We start from the raw sequence: 16,735 nt of genomic DNA, 5'->3' as shown, positions 1-16,735 counted from the left end.
TTAATTCAAGCAAAAAACAATGGACTCATATCCATACATGTCCTCCATTGACAAAGTCAGTCTTTGCAACACCTCATAAACAAATTCAATTTGTGGATGACACTTCTGACCTGACACAAAGGAATGAACACGATTTCTGATCTCAATCCAACTACATCCAACCATCTTCTTAGCTCCTTTAGCATTCATAGTTTCCCTGACTTCTAATGCCACACCCCATTTGTTAATATCCGTATACGTGTTAGCCAGAAGCACATAATTTGAAGAATTCTCTGGTTCATCCACATAAAGCCGTTCCGCGTGACGCTTTGCCATGTTTGAGTTTCCATGCAATTTACAACCTCCAAGCAATGCACTCCACATTACGCTATCCGGCTTAAAAGGCAGTGCTAGGATGACAGCTTCCGCTTCGTCCAATAGCCCCGCTCGGGCCAACATGTCAACCATACATGTGTAGTGCTCGACTTTGGGTTCGACCGAATACTTATGGACCATGTCATGGAAGTAACGACGACCCTCTTTCACCAAACCACGGTGACTACATGCACTTAATACACCAACAAACGTTATGTCGTTTGGAGCAACATTGGTCGGCCTTGATTGCACCATCTCATCGAAATACGTCAAAGCCTTCATAGCTTCACCATTTTGAGCAAACCCACATATAATTCCATTCCATGAAACAAGATCTCGCTCTGGCATGATATGAAAGAGTCTCAATGCATCATTCATCTCCCCACATTTTGAATACATATCTATAATTGCACTTCCCACAACGACATCGGTTTCCAATCCAAACTTCAAAACAAGGCTATGAAATTGTTTGCCCCTTTGAAATGCATTAGAACTTGCACAAGCACTAAACAAACCACCAAATGTGAAAGAATTTGGCTCAAGTTCAGCCAATCGCATCTCATGAAACAACCACATTGCATCCTTCTCATGTCCACTTTGTGAGAGCCCAACAATCATTGAGGTCCAAGAAACTAAATCCCGCTCAGGCATCTGTTCGAACAATTGAGTAGCTAAGGCAACAAACCCACACTTTGAGTACAAATTAACCAAGGCATTGCTAGTGAATCGATCCGAACAAAACCCACTTCTAATTATCAATGAATGGACTTGCATAGCTTCAAAAATTTGCGAACGAGACGCAAATTCATTCAAAACAATTGCAAAAGTATACTCGTCGGCTACTCCGTTCCCTTCTCGAAGAAGTTGTTGAAACAATTGCAAACTAATTTCACCCATTCCAAACTTTGAATAACAAGAAATCAAAACGTTCCACGTTACCAAATCTCTACTAGACATCCCATCAAACACTCTCCTTGCATTCTCCATTTCCCCTACTTCCGCATACATACGAAGAAGATTAGTGCCAAGAAAAGCATCCGAAATCGAACAAACTTTAATAATGTCGGCGTGAATTTGTCGCCCAATTTCCAAATTACAACAAGGAATTACAATTGTATAAGTGAAATCATCGGGTCTAATGGAACTACAACTACGACGCATTCTAATGAAATGGGAAATAGCATCTTTGTATCTTTGGTCTTGGAGGCAACCGGAGATAACGATATTCCATGATCGAGAATCGGGTTCGGGTACAAGGGAGAAGATTTTTAGGGCTTCGTCGATTCGATGAGATTTGACGAAGCCCGATAAGAGGGTATTGTAAGAGACGACGTTGGGGAAAGGGATGAGGTTGAGGAGTTTGTGTGCTTCGGACAAAGAGCCGGAATCTATGTAGGTTTGGAGAAGGAGGTTGCATTGGTAGACATGGTTTTGAAATCCAGTTTTGAGGAGGGAAGCATGGAGTTTTTGAGGCTTTAACATGTAAGGAGGAGAGAGAGATTTTCAAATTTGAATCATAGAGATTAACGTTTAAAAACAAAGCGTTATGGTTGGACGGTTTAAGAGAGCTGCTATTGGCACTCCACCCTTTACTTATTACACCCTATTAAAAAATAAATAAAATAAGTGAATGATTGAAAATATGTAAAAGTTGGGGTGCCGATAGAACCTCTCTCAATTATTATTATTATTATTAATTTTTTTTTTTTTTTTGCCAGATTTCTTTTTTTATTATTATTTGGGATTTGATATGAGCCTAATCATATTCTAAACAACTAGTGAAATTGTTTGAATGAGTGTTATAATGTTAAGATTATAATTTGAGCCAAACCTGTGTAATGTTTAAGAGTGTGTTTTAATCTTTAATTGGAATGTGATAAATAATTTAAGAAATTAGAGCGTAGCAAGTAAATTTGAGGTGCCAATAACAGCTCTCAAATATAAATGGATATTTTGTATGAACAGTAAGTGAAAAAGAAAGTCTAGACATTCCCTTTAGATTATATTTCTCCCTAAAGAATATTTATGAGTCGTGCGAAATGACCTCAAGATTGGATTGGACCTCATATCGCACATCTTGACGCGAGTGGATAGCAACTGTGAATAATATTTTTAACCAAAATGACATGTGAGAATCTTGAGGAACTTTAGCCAAAGAACCAAACTAATTGATAATCTAACCGAGCATCCGAATTACCACTGAAGCCAATTTACATTTAACTGAGTTTCAATGGTATGAAGCTCGGTACAAATCCCATGAAATATGAAGTATGGAGTATGGAGTACGGAGTATAATTACTTTTGCGAAAATCAAGGCGAATCCCTAAACGGGCGTAACCGCTCAAACAGAAATCATAGAAAAAATCCGGGAGATTCTAAGAAAAGAAATCCCTATAAGTACAAAGATGCAACACGTCGAAAAGGCATGAGATTTCTCTTTAAGAAAGACCCTATATTACTTCCTATATTAAGCCCTAACTTGATCGTCGGAGTAGTTTGTTGTAAGCCCACTCAGGAGAATAGGGAGACGAAAGATTTTAATTGGGGAGAATCACAAGGTAGTGCAAGTTTTTGCATCTACAGGAACAATAGATGCTTTTTCATTTATATCTCGAGGAAAGCATTTTCCCACACACTCTTACGTCAGGGTGTGTGATGTGAGGTCCAATCTTGAGGTCACTTCAGCGTTATTCAATATTTATTCCTAACTATTTCATTGATTAATATTTAATCACATAACTTAGTGGTCTTATAAAAAAGTTAAATTAAACAAATCCACTATTTGTCCGTAAAATGGATTAGAAAGTCGAGAAAAAAAAAAAAACCCGGGACCATGATAATAGACCCAAAACCGATTAATCAATTTCTAGGGTTGTAAATGGGACATTGACACCCTTGGGAATCTAGGGTTGTAAATGGACTGAGCCTTAAGTGGCCCGACGCTATTCGAGCCTAAAAATCCTGTCCAAGCCCGACCTATTTAATAGTTGGGCATGCCAAATTAAATCGACTATGTACAAGTTCGGTTGGAAGGCATTTGGGCCTATTTTCGGGTCAGGTCGGATTTGATTTCGAACCTATTTTTCCTACATATTATTATAATGACCGGGTCGGGCTGCCCAACAGGCCCAACTCCCTAGCGTGATGCCGTGAGCCAACCTTAAATATTTTAAGTTAGAAAGAGGTTTTAGGTGACAATCCATTAGATATGCCTTAAAATGTAGTGTGCAGGTGATAATTTTAGCAAACTCCTACTGGCACCCCAACTTTTACCTTTCAGACTTCAATTAAAATTTACAACCAAAAACAAAATCAAAGAAGGAGAATAAGTAAAAGTTGGAGTTCCCATAGAAACTCTCATTTTAAGATTTCTATCGGTTATATTTACGATTTTATATGGGCCTAATCCTAATTGTAAGCAATTGTTGAAGTATTTTTTAATATGTTATAATGCCTTTTGATGTAGAAGTTGTTAAAATATCAATTATGATGTAATGTATTAAGGTGTAACAAAAGTAATAACTTGAATTGGATTTTTGTACAATTTGCATGGTGTGTTTTCATCTCATGGTTTTTAAACTTGTACAAGACCGAGACGTATCGTCTAAGTTAAGTCAGTATCGGGGCTGAACAAGACCTCACAAACCTATTTGAGACGTCCATGTATTGTGAGATAAGCGAGACGTCTCAGATGAGATTTTACAAAATCTCGTCCGAGACAAACGATACCTAACAATAATAAATAAATCACAAGACAAATGATATGTATCAGATGAAATTTTCAAAATCTTGTCTTAGTTAAACAAGACGAACGAGTCAAACGTTCTCAACCTTATATTCTTTCATCCAAATCGATTTTTCTTCATCTTCTAAATCAAGTTAACAAAAAATAATAATGTTTTGGGGGAAACTTAATCTTCTTCATTCGATTCGAGACAAAATTAGATGAAGAAGATGAAACATACGTAACAATGAAAATGAAACATATGTAACAATGTAAATATTTAATTTATTTATTTTGATGTATATTATGAATTTTTTTTTTAATTCCATATATATATATATTTTTAGTTTATTTTTTAATAAGAATCATTTCTAAAACTTTTCAAAAATTTTCAAATTTTTTAAATAGTTAAAAATCATTGTCTCAATGCCGAACGATACGAGACGTATCGTCCAAGTTAACTCGGTATTGGGGCTGAACAAGACGAGATGTGAAACTGAGTTTAAAATCCATGTTTCATCCTCAATTAGGGTGTGATAAATAATTAAAGAAATTGAAGTGTAATAAGTAAAAATTTGGGTGCAAATATCAACTATCTAATTTTAACTCTACCCATGCAATTGTAGGTCCAAAGTTCAAATAAAGGAAAAGGATTACAATTGCCCATTAGTTAATTTAAAATTAAGTCACCTCCCAACATGAATCTTGATCCTTTATTTCACCCAAAATCACGTCCTGCACCATCTTTACTATTATAAAGAGAGAGAAGGCGGAGTAGAAGTGGTTCAACACCGAAATTCGAATATTCATAAATGCCCCTATTTTTATATTAAAATTTAATATAATCAGGAACATTTTGATAAACAAATCAAGAAAATAGCAACCCACTAACATATAATCACATTGCATAGTTTTTCAAAATTACAAAAGTATCTATTTTTTAACTATGTAATTTTCAAGAACCCTGTAGATGCAAAAATTTGCTCTACCTCTTAATCCTCTCTGACAAAAGAGTTCTCATTTTCCTGTGCTCCTGGGAGGGTCTATAACAATACCACTCCGACACTAAAGTCAGAATTTTTAGTACAAGTAATATTGAGTATTTTTAGAGAGAATTTTTCATACTTTTTTGACGTGTTGCACCTTTGTATTTATAGAGGTTTCTTCCCTTAAATTTTCCTGGCTTTCCTCAATGATTTTCGTTCGAGCAGTTACGCCCACTTAGGGATTTGTCTTGATTTCTGCGAAAGTAATTACACCTCTTATTCCACACTTTACAGGATTTGTACCGAACTCCATGCCATTGAAGCTTGGTAAGTCGACTTCTTTGGTAACTCGAACAATAGGTTAGGTTATTATGTAATTTGGTTCCTCGGCTAAAATTTCTCGAGATTGTCACATGTCGCTTGTTCGAGAAATATCCTCCACAAACCTTTTAATCAATATTTTAAATTACAAACAAGTCTTTTGAGACATGTGCAAGCACATGCCACCTTCTAGTGTTGATTACAATAACTAATATGTCACTTTAGACATTATTGAATGGGGGACAATAGTTGTTCCAAGGGCCCAAAATATTTTTGGGCTTGATTTTGATGACATGATGAGCATTTGTTAATTTTCTATATTTTAGAAGAAAATTGATATATGTATGTATATATTAAAAAGCCATTTGTCTTTAGTTTTTCAAAGGAAAGCAATCTAAAGTTTTTCAAAGAAAACAGCTTTTAACCACCACTAACCTATTAATTGTGTGGTCCAAACCACTTTAAAAAGTAGCTCTCCCATAATCACATATTTAGTTCATGTTTTTATAAATGGGTTTTTGGGGGTTCGGATTATAGTTGTACAACTTTTCGAGCTGACTTGAAACTTGTACAAGTCGTCGGGGGTGACTCGGCCGCTAAACTCGATGGAACCAACTCTTTAAACTAACTTGTCAACTCAAGCTAACCAATTAAAAAATGCTTAGAGTTAGGTCAGAAGCTCGACCGAGTTATTGGACCGTGTATAATTAAGGCTGCAACTTGGTTCGGTTTGTGTCTAAATCAGAACCGAACCAATGTAGGTTGGTTTCACTAAATAAGAATCATAACTAAACCAATCCAAATCGTACTAAGGTCTGTTTGGTTTAGTTATATGGATTGCCAATATCCTGTAAATCTAGTTGGAAACAATATATTTTTAATGAAAATAAATAAATAATAAATGTAAAATTTCATATAATAAATCATGAATCTATTCATTAGAAAATTATTAATTTATAAAGAAATCCTTAATCTATGTCCTAATCCAAAAATAATTCATAATGAATTAATATAATTATTTATTTATTATACAAGTGTTCAATTCTCAGTTTGGTTCGGTAACTCTTTAAATCAACTTGTCAACTCAGGCTAACCAATTAAAAAATGCTTAGAGTTAAATCAAAAACTCGACCAAGTTATTGGACTACATATAATTAAGGCTGCAATTTGATCCAGTTTGTGTCTAAATCAGAACCGAACCAACATAGGTCGGTTCCACTAAATAAGAACCAAAACTGAATCAACCCAAATCACACTAAGGTCAGTTTGGTTTAGTTCTATGGATTGCCAATATCCTATAAAACTAGTTGGAAGCAACATATTTTTAATGAAAATAAATAAATAATAAACATAAAATTTTATATAATAAATCAATAATCTATCAGTAGAAAATTATTAATTTATCCATAAAGAAATCCTTAATCTATGTCCTAATCCAAGAATAATTCGGAATGAATGAATGAATGAATTAATTTATTAATTATACAAAGGTTCAATTCTCGGTTTGGTTCGGTTCTATACAAATCTTGAATCGAAAATTGAACCAAATTGATCGGTTCTCCATTTTTTTTAACCCTGAATCGAATCGTAACTTGTCCCAAACAAAACCAAACCAGCTCAAAACTATTGGTTTGGTTTTTGGTTTGAACATGATCAAGTTGCACCCTTACACATGGTTTCAAAACTCATTTGAGACCGAGATGTATCGCTCGGGCTGTCTCGGTATCGCCCTGCAATGATACGGACGAACAAGTCAATGTATCAGACGAGATTTAAAACCCACGTTCATTTTTCTCATTGTTGAACGAAATGTCTCAAACATATCAGAAAACTCGTCCAAGAAGACTCGATCTTGTTCGTAGACAAGATGAGACTTCAAAACGAGTTTTAAAACCATGCCCCTACATATAATCTTTTATGTCGAGAACAAAATATAAATATTTTTATTTCACTGATCTAAATCAAGTTATGAATTGTCGACTTGACTTAACTAAACTCTATTGATGTTGCCATTTGATAGACCAAAGGGTTGTGCACCCGACATGTATCCAATCCAACTATTAAAACTATAAGTTATAGTCAGGTTTGGTTAGTTTTATGGATGTATAATCTTCTTCTTTGATTCATCAAAATAAAAGTCACCCACACTATTTACGGGTGCAACTTGGTCCGGTTCAAATCAAGAACTAAATCAAACCGATAGCTTTGGGGTGGTTTGGTTCAGTTTGGAATAAGTTACGGTTCAATTCTGGATTACAGAAATGGAGAACCGATCAATTTGATTCGATTCTCGGATAAAACTCGTATAGAATTGAACCAAACCGAGAATTGAACCCCTATGCAATAATATATATATATATATATATATATTATATATATATATATATATATATATATTATGAATTATTTAAGGAGTTAGGACATAAATTAATTTTTTTGTGGATAAACTAATGACTTTTTATGGATAGATTACTGATTATTGTATGCAATTTTATGTTTATTATATTTTTGTTTTTTCATTAAAAAATATTACTTAAAATTTATAGAATATTGGTAATCCGTATAATCGAACCAAACCAAACTGACTTTAGTTCAGTTTGGTTCCAATGGAATTTGGTACGGTTCTGATTCTTATTAGTTGAACTGACCTATATCAATTTGATTCCAATTTGACCTCAAACCGAACCAAGTTGCACCCCTAAGATAGTCATTTGATTTTGTAAGGATATTCTGAAAATTTCAAAGATCAATGGCAACTACTTAAATTTGGAAACTTCCTCTTTATAAAGAATAGAAATTTGGAAACTTTTACATTTTATACTCCAATTAGAATATATATATATATATAAAGTCAATGAATGAGAATAAGTAAAAGTTGGGGTTCCAATAGAAATTTTTTTCTTTTTAAGATTTCTATTGGTTACATTTAGGATTTTATATGGACCTAATCCTAATTGTAAGCAACTATTGAAGTATGTTTGAATATGTTATAATGCTTTGTGATGTAGAAGTTGTTAGAATATCAATTATGATGTAATGTATTAAGGTGCAACAGAAGTAATAATTTGAATTGGACTTTTGTAATGTTTGCATAGTATGTTTTCATCTTATTAGGGTGTGATAAATAACTAAAGAAATTGGAGTGTAATAAGTAAAAGTTGTGGTGCAAATATTAACTATCTAATTTTAACCCAACTCACGCAATTGTAGGTCCAAAGTTCAAATAAAAGAAAAGGATTACAATTACTCATTAGTTAATTTAAAATTTAAGTCACCTCCTAACGATTCTTGATCCTTTATTTCACCCAAAGACCGTGTCCTGCACCATCTTTACTATTATAAAGAGAGAGAAGGCGGAGTAGAAGCGGTTCGACACCAAAATTCGAATATTCATAAATGCCTCTATTTTTATATCTAAATTTAATATAATAAGGAGCATTTTTATAAACAAATCAAGAAAATAGCAACCCACTAACATATAATCATGTTACATAGTTTATCAAAATTACAAAAGTATCTATTTTTTACTATGTAATTTTCAAGAACCTTGTAAGTGCAAAAATTTGTTCTCTCTCTTGATTTTCTCTAACAAAAGAATTCTCATTTTCCTATGCTCGTGGGAGGGTCTACAACAACATCACTCCGACGCCTAAGTCAGAATTTCTAGCACAAGTAGTGTAGAGTATTTTTAGAGAGGATTTTTCATACATTTTTGATGTGTTACAACTTTATATTTATAGGGATTTCTTCCTTTAGATTTTTCCGGATTTTCTCCATAATTTTAGTCCGAGTGGTTACGCTCATTTAGGAATTTATCTTGATTTCCGCAAAAACAATTACACCCCATATTCCATACTTTATGGGATTTGTACCGAACTCCACGCCATTGAAGCTTGGTAAGTCAACTTCTTTGGTAACTCGAACAATCGGTTAGGTTATTATGTAATTCGATTCCTCGGCTAAAATTTTTCGAGACATGTCGCTTGTTTGAGAAATATCCTCCACAAACCCTTTAATCAATATTTTAAATTACAAATAAGTCCTTTTAATACATGCACAAACACATGCCACCTTCTAATGTTGATTACAATAACTAATATGTCACTTTAGACATTATTGAATGGGGAACAATAGTTGTTCCAAGGGCCCAAAAATATTTTGGACTTGATTTTGATGACACGATGAGCATTTGTTAATTTTCTATATTTTAGAAGAAAATTGATATATATATATATATATATATAATATATATATATATATATATATATATATATATATATATATATTAAAAAGCCATTTGTCTTTCGTTTTTCAAAGGAAAGCAATTTAAAGTTTTTCAAAGAAAACAGCTTTTAACCACCACTAACCTATTAATTTTGTGGTCCAGACCATTTTAAATAGTAGCTCTCCCATAGTCACATATTTTTTCATGTTTTTATAAATGGATTTTTGGGGTTCTGATTTTTGGGGTTCTGATTATAGTTGTACAACTTTTCGAGCTGACTTGAAACTTGTCCAAGTCGTCGAGATGACTCGGCCCCTAAACTTGATGGAACCAACTTGTCAACTCAGGACCAATGAAAAAATGCTTAGAGTTAGATCAAAAACTCGACTGAGTTATTGGACTATATATGATTAAGGCTGCAACTTGGTTCGATTTGTCTCTAAATCAAAATCGAACCAATATAGGTCAGTTCCACTATATAAGAACCAGAACTGGACCAATCCAAATCGTAATAAGGTCAGTTTGGTTCAGTTCTGTAGATTGCCAATACCCTATAAACCTAGTTGCAAGCAACATATTTTTAATGAAAATAAATAAATAATATACATAAAATTTTATATAATAAAGCATTATTCATTAGAAAAATATTAATTTATCTATAAACAAATCCTTAATCTATGTCCTAATCCAAAAATAATAAATAATGAATTAATTTATTTATTATACAAAGGTTCACTCATCTAAATCAACTCATGAATTGTCGACTTGACTTGACTCAACTCTATTCATGTTGCCATTTGATAGACCAAAGGGACACCCGACATGCATCCAATCCAACTAATAAAACTATAAGTTATTGTTAGGTTAGGTTAGTTTTATGGATGTATAATCTTCTTTTTTGATTCATCAAAATAAAAGTCACCTATTCTATTTAGGGGTGCAACTTAGTCCAGTTCAAACCAAGAATCGAATCAAACCAATAGCTTTACGGTGGTTTGGTTTGGTTTGGAACAAGTTGCCATTCGATTCAAGATTACGAAAATGGAGAATCGATCAATTAGATTCGGTTCTCGAATCAAGCTTGTATAGAACCGAACCAAACCGAGCCCCTATCAACATATATATATATATATAAAATAATTATTGTGAATTATTTTAGGAGTTAAGACATGGATTAGTATTTTTTGTGGATAAACTAATGACTTTTTATGGATAGATTAATGATTATTGTATGAAATTTTATGTTTATTTTTTCATTAAAAAATATTACTTACAATTTATAAAATATTGATAATCTGTATAATCGAACCGAACCAAACCTACTATAATTCAGTTTGGGTAGGTTTGGTTCCAATGGAATTTGGTTCGGTTCTGATTCTTATTTAGTCAAACCGACTTATATCAATTTGACCTCAAACCGAACCAAGTTGCACCCCTAAGATAGTCATTTTGATTTTAGAAGGATATTATGAAATTTTCAAAGGTCAATTGCAGCTACTTAAATTTGGAAACTTCCTCTTTATAAAGAATAGAAATTATTCATAATTAATTTATAACAATAAATTAATAACTTTAAAGACAGATTTAAATAGTAAATTATAATTTATAATTTAGAAAGATCATCATCATCTACAATGGATACAAATATAAAAGACATTCAAGCAAATATTTACTCACAATTTTATTCGAAAATAGCTTTCAATCAAAAAATTTGTTCAAATTGACCGGTTGAGTCGAAAAAGATAGTTCAATCCCAGGCCAAGTAATTTGTTCAAACTGACCAGTTGAGTCGAAAAAGAAAGTTCGATCGTGGACAAGTAATTTGTTCAAATTTATATTATTTATTTCATATTTCAAATAAACTTGTCTTTGAAATCATATAATGATTTAGTGTGGTCCGATGATTCAACTATCCATCCAATACCCGACCCTTTCGTACTAAATTCTTTATAATAGAATTCATGTTGCCGACCACAATATTTAATGTAAGGTCTGACGTATAACAATTGAATTTTCTAAGAAATTTTTTTTTCCACAAAATTAAAATATTTGATATGGGTGGGTGTACAATTTATTCTTTATAAGGTCCCTCATTTAATAGGTGGTCCACAATCACCAAATTGAATAAATTGGTGCATTTGGTAGGAAAACGATAAGGATCCGATTTGAATTAATTATGGATCAACCATGTCCCAATTTGATATAGTCTCGACCCGAAGTAACGTCTCTGTCTGAACTGTGGAATCCCTAAATCGAAACACACTAGAATAACTTCAAACACTGGATAGATCTACGTGTATTCAAAAATTCTGGTCTTCTTAAATCAGGTTCTCAAACCAATCAGGGACTGGAAAAGACCAAACGATTCAATCCCAAACTCTTTCTGGCGGAACCTTCCGAGTTTTTAGAGAAAAACCACGCGGAATTTTTGCATTTTTAAAATACGAGGGGTGTCTGCAATATTGACCAAAATGTGAAGGGGTATGTTTTAATCATTTTTTTTTTCTTAAATAATTGTATAAGTTTTGAATGAAATTCCACTAATAACTATTAATCCATGACAAGAATTACTATAGAATTGAATTTTCTAATGAACTTAATTTATTATTCATTTCACTCTAATCATAAAATTTATAATTAAAAACTCTATAATACTTAAATAACTTGATTTACTATACATAATAATGGAACAAAGAATCTTACAAAAAAATTAGGTAGTAGAAATTTAAAAAATATATATTTAATTACTATTTACCCTTTTCTTGAGAATCACATGCATTGCATGGCTCTTTAATCATATTAAAAGAGGCATCACTTTGTTCAGTTTTTCAACATAGAATATGTGTTTCACATGTATCTAGAAAGCCATGATGGTTTGACTATTGTACTTTGTATAGAGCCACCTAAATTTCAACTACTTTTAATTCTTAATCATAGAATTATATCATTAAAATCAAGGTTTATTTCAAAATTTTGGGTGATCAATTTAATAAATTTCTATTTTTTTTTCATTCAATTATATTTCTATAATTTTATTTTTATAACTCAAAATTTATGAGAATTACAACATATCAACTGAATTTTGGATCACATTCTTTGTGATCTCTATGCATTTCACCACTCTACCTTTAGTACTTTAACACATAGTAACAAAAAACGGCATTTTTTTTTTAAAGAAACGTGTTTAAAACGTGTCTTGCATCTCTAACGATTTATTCTCGTTTGTAACAAAAAAAAAACGTCATTTTATTCTCATTTTTTTCAGAGAAAAAAAAAATTGAACAATTTTTCGATAATCTAGAGTTTTTTTTAACTCATTAGTCCAAAATTTTATTTAATTATGAATTTGAGTGACAAAAAAGGACATTTTTTATTTGAAATACAACGTAAAATGTGGATTATCCAAGAAATTACTAAAACAATGAGCAGGCCAATGTTTAATTCGTTTTTAGTAAATTTTAAAAAGTTCATAATTTTGGTACTTACAATTTTCATGAAATAAATGAAAAACAACTTAAACCCACTTCTCACTTCCAACATTTACAAAAAGGGGCGAACTACTTGCAGATCACAAGTAATATGTTGCACCCCAATTTAAAATTTTGCATGTTCTTTTTTATCTCTCTAAAATCTCTACAAATTGTGCATCCTTCAATCTTTCGATGTTTCTCTTCTCTCCCATGTTTGCCTCTCTATCATCTCAGCGTTCTCTCTCTCTCTCTCTGAAAGCATCCTTTGAAGTGTAGCCATCCCAATGGAGTGCAAGGGTTTTTTTTTTTTTTTTTTCGGAGTGTTTGGTTGCAATATCTTCTAAGTGGTCTAACAAGAGCTCACTACCTTGCAAAAATATGAAGGAAACATAAAATTACTTGTTTTTAAAAAATTAATACCTCATTATCTATTTAATGACTAAAATACCCCTTCCTAACAATACCATTGATCTTACATGATTCAAAATTCTTAGTATAATTACCAATATGCCTAAAGAAGTTCCTTTCAAAAAAAATTTTACTTCTCAGCCAATGATAATTTTGTAATGGGTTTTGCTAACTTATATCGTAACACATGTTAAAATGCATTAAATACACCTTGGAATTAATTCTTTGAAATTTCTTCGCTCATACGACACATGTTAACAGCACCCTTACGTAACGAGTGTCTTAAAGGGTACATGTTAAAAGTGCAATAAAAACAGTTTAAAAAGTATTTTTTTACCAAAATACTCTCATATTCCAATTTCGAAAGTGTATTTATTGAAAGAAAACCCATTTTATTTTCATTGTTAAACTTTGAAGACTTGTACTTTTCCAATTCTTGGAAGAAATCCACAACAAAGACAAACAGGGCCTAATCCCCACTAGTTACATTGTGTGGTCTATGGAGTTGCATTTACGGAAGGAAACAAGTGCAGAGAGCTTTCTTAATGTCTTTGTCATTGGGCATTAAAATTCCAGCCAAGATTTTTTTAACATATAGTGAATATTTAAAGGAAGGAAAGAGGGAAGAAAGTTGAGGGAAAGTTAAAAGGGTCAGAAGCACGAGGAGGAAGGTACAGTAGACTTTGGACAAAACGCCTGATTGGGAAATTAATTTATTTTTTTAGAAAATTTTTTTTTCTGTCTTGTAACATTAAATAGTATTTAATTTTAATTTCTTCAAATTTATTTTCTCCCAAGAGTACACTTTACTTGTAAAGTGGTTCACATGTTCACATCATTCCAACCAATTCCACGCGCCAACAGCCAATTTCTATGACTTTTCTACTACCAACCAACCTCCCCAATTCAACTCACCACAAAATTTGGTCTCACTAATTATTTTATATTATTTCGAAATGAGAGGCACTAGTTGTCTTGGAGGCAAATCTAGAACTGGTTTCATCTCTGCACTCTATCATTATATAAAAAAATCTTCCTTTTACACTCTATTGGTAAGATAAGATTGTAATCTCAAATAAAAGAATTTAAAAAAAAAAATTAAAAAAAATGCTAGAGTAACTGCTTACAGAGTTCGATCCTGAGCTGACGTGGAGGTGTACATAGAACCATAAATTCTTTTCCACAACATACGAATGAAAAATATTTATGATTCTGTACACACCTCCATATCAATTCAATGTCATATTTATGGTTATGTACACACCTCCATATCAATTCAATGTCGTTCGAAGTCACAACAGCTAGCATTACTCAAAAGAAAAATAGAGAAGAAAGAAGAAACATGATAAAGAGAGAAAGAGTTTCTTCTTTTTACTCAACAATACATATATAAATAAATTAATAAAGATAGAAAAATAACTTTCCTCTTCTTCTTTCAACAAAAGTCAAAGAGAGATATATAGAAGTAATGGGGTGCAACTTGTTTGAAGTTGAAAAAAATGGAGCACTTACTTGCTAATCACAAGTATTCCCTTGCATGAAAGTAGGTGTTTTTGTTAGGTTGGGGTACACAGGATGGTTTGTGATGTGCAAGTAGTTACTCTCTTTAAAAATTAACAAGAGTCATTTAAATTATAACATTTTATTTATTTATTAAATTAATGGGTCAATATACGAGGATAAAAAATTTGATACCATTTTCAAAAATATGGTTTAGAAGTTTCATAATGGGTTGATTTTTTATGAGGATTATCTTTATGATGAGGAGATCATTCTGAAAAGAAAAAAAAAATTAATCTATTTAAAAACTTCTAACTCCATCAAAAGTGGTTTACAAATAATTGACGCTCCTCAATTCTTCAACTTGTAAAATTGGGGTTAGAAGTTAATCTCCCCAACATAGAGATCATCCTCAAAAATATTCAGCCCATTCTAAAACTATTAACCCATATTTCTGAAACATGATGTCAAAATTTTATCCCCAAGCCCAAACCCTAAATTAATTGTACATATAATTTCATAGAGAGTAAGTTGGATTAAACTAACCCGCCATAATGATATTCACAAAGGAAACACGCTTTAATGGAACTTTAACTTTAATTGGTTGTAACTAAGAAACCATTAGTTTTGCTTGATGGGTTGGGAATGCTCGACTTCTCAATTTTTCCAAAAATTCAATTGAAGATCATGTAGCTCATTTTCGATTCATCATATTTTAATGCGTTCAAGGAAAAGAAACGAAGGAGAAATCTCCACAAAAATATAAGAAGGAAGTATAGATGTAAAAATAATGTACTTTCTTCGTTAGTTACTTTCGACTTTGTATGCAAATAAGAGGAAAAAATTTACAAAACTGCTCACTGAGTTCAGAGATATTGTATTGAATAGCATCCCTAATTGGACTTAGACCCAAAACTCAGTCGGAGTTCAGAGAATATTGTATTGAATAGCATCCCTAATTGGACTTAGACCCAAAACTCAGTCGGTTTGACACATCGCAAAATAACTTTGACGTCGTGGGTTCAATTTCAGTTTACCCGTAAAAAAAAATGACATCCCTAATTTACAAAACTACCCTTGCATGCTTGATGTGGCACGCACTGAAGAACCCGTGAGCAAAATATACTTTGAAATAGGGTCTTCTACTTTGTATCGTAACGAAAAAGGGTCTTAATGCGGTTCGAAAGGATCTTTCATATCGTAATCGATCCTCGGATCTTTCGACAATATGTAAAATCTTAATAGTGACATTAAAATATATGATTAGTAAAGAGGAAAAAAGATAATACCTATAATACAACCACTAAATGATGCCAAAGCCATAAAAATATAAAATTTTGGAGCTTTCCCATGGTTTCCCATATTATTTGGGAATTATAACAAAATGACTCTTGGAATCAAAATAAAAGAAACAATATGTGGTTCTTTCGTTTATGGAGAATCTGATTCTAGATTCTCAAATCAATTTCAAAGAAATATTTCGAATCTAAAAAGAGATTCCGGATTTATAATTTTAATTTATCTAATTTGAATTTGTAGAATAATAAAACAATTTATTAATAAAAATAAAGTACACACTTTCTTTGTTTTTAAGACATTCTCCTGTGAAGATTCTTTTGCGTTTATTACAGGGACAGATTTTCCCACAAAAAAATTTCTAGAAAATTTATTTTCTAAATTGTAAGTTACAAACTTTCCTGGAAAATTCATGGATCTAAGAGATCTTAACCATGAATAAGTAGTAAAA

General features: G+C 32.1%; 1 pseudogene; it reads right to left on the bottom strand.

Annotated features, from left to right (window-relative positions):
- On the bottom strand, positions 1-1,836 carry LOC147384028 (pentatricopeptide repeat-containing protein At2g13600 pseudogene; annotated as a pseudogene).
- Between the last annotated feature and the right edge of the window lie 14,899 nt (positions 1,837-16,735).

This window comes from Akebia trifoliata, chromosome 15, assembly GCF_017979445.1.
Source record: "Akebia trifoliata isolate Shusen 1 chromosome 15, ASM1797944v1, whole genome shotgun sequence".
In the NCBI taxonomy this organism is placed as follows: Eukaryota; Viridiplantae; Streptophyta; class Magnoliopsida; order Ranunculales; family Lardizabalaceae; genus Akebia; species Akebia trifoliata.
Note: the sequence above shows the minus strand (reverse complement) of the source record. Positions and strands in the feature narration are given on the sequence as shown.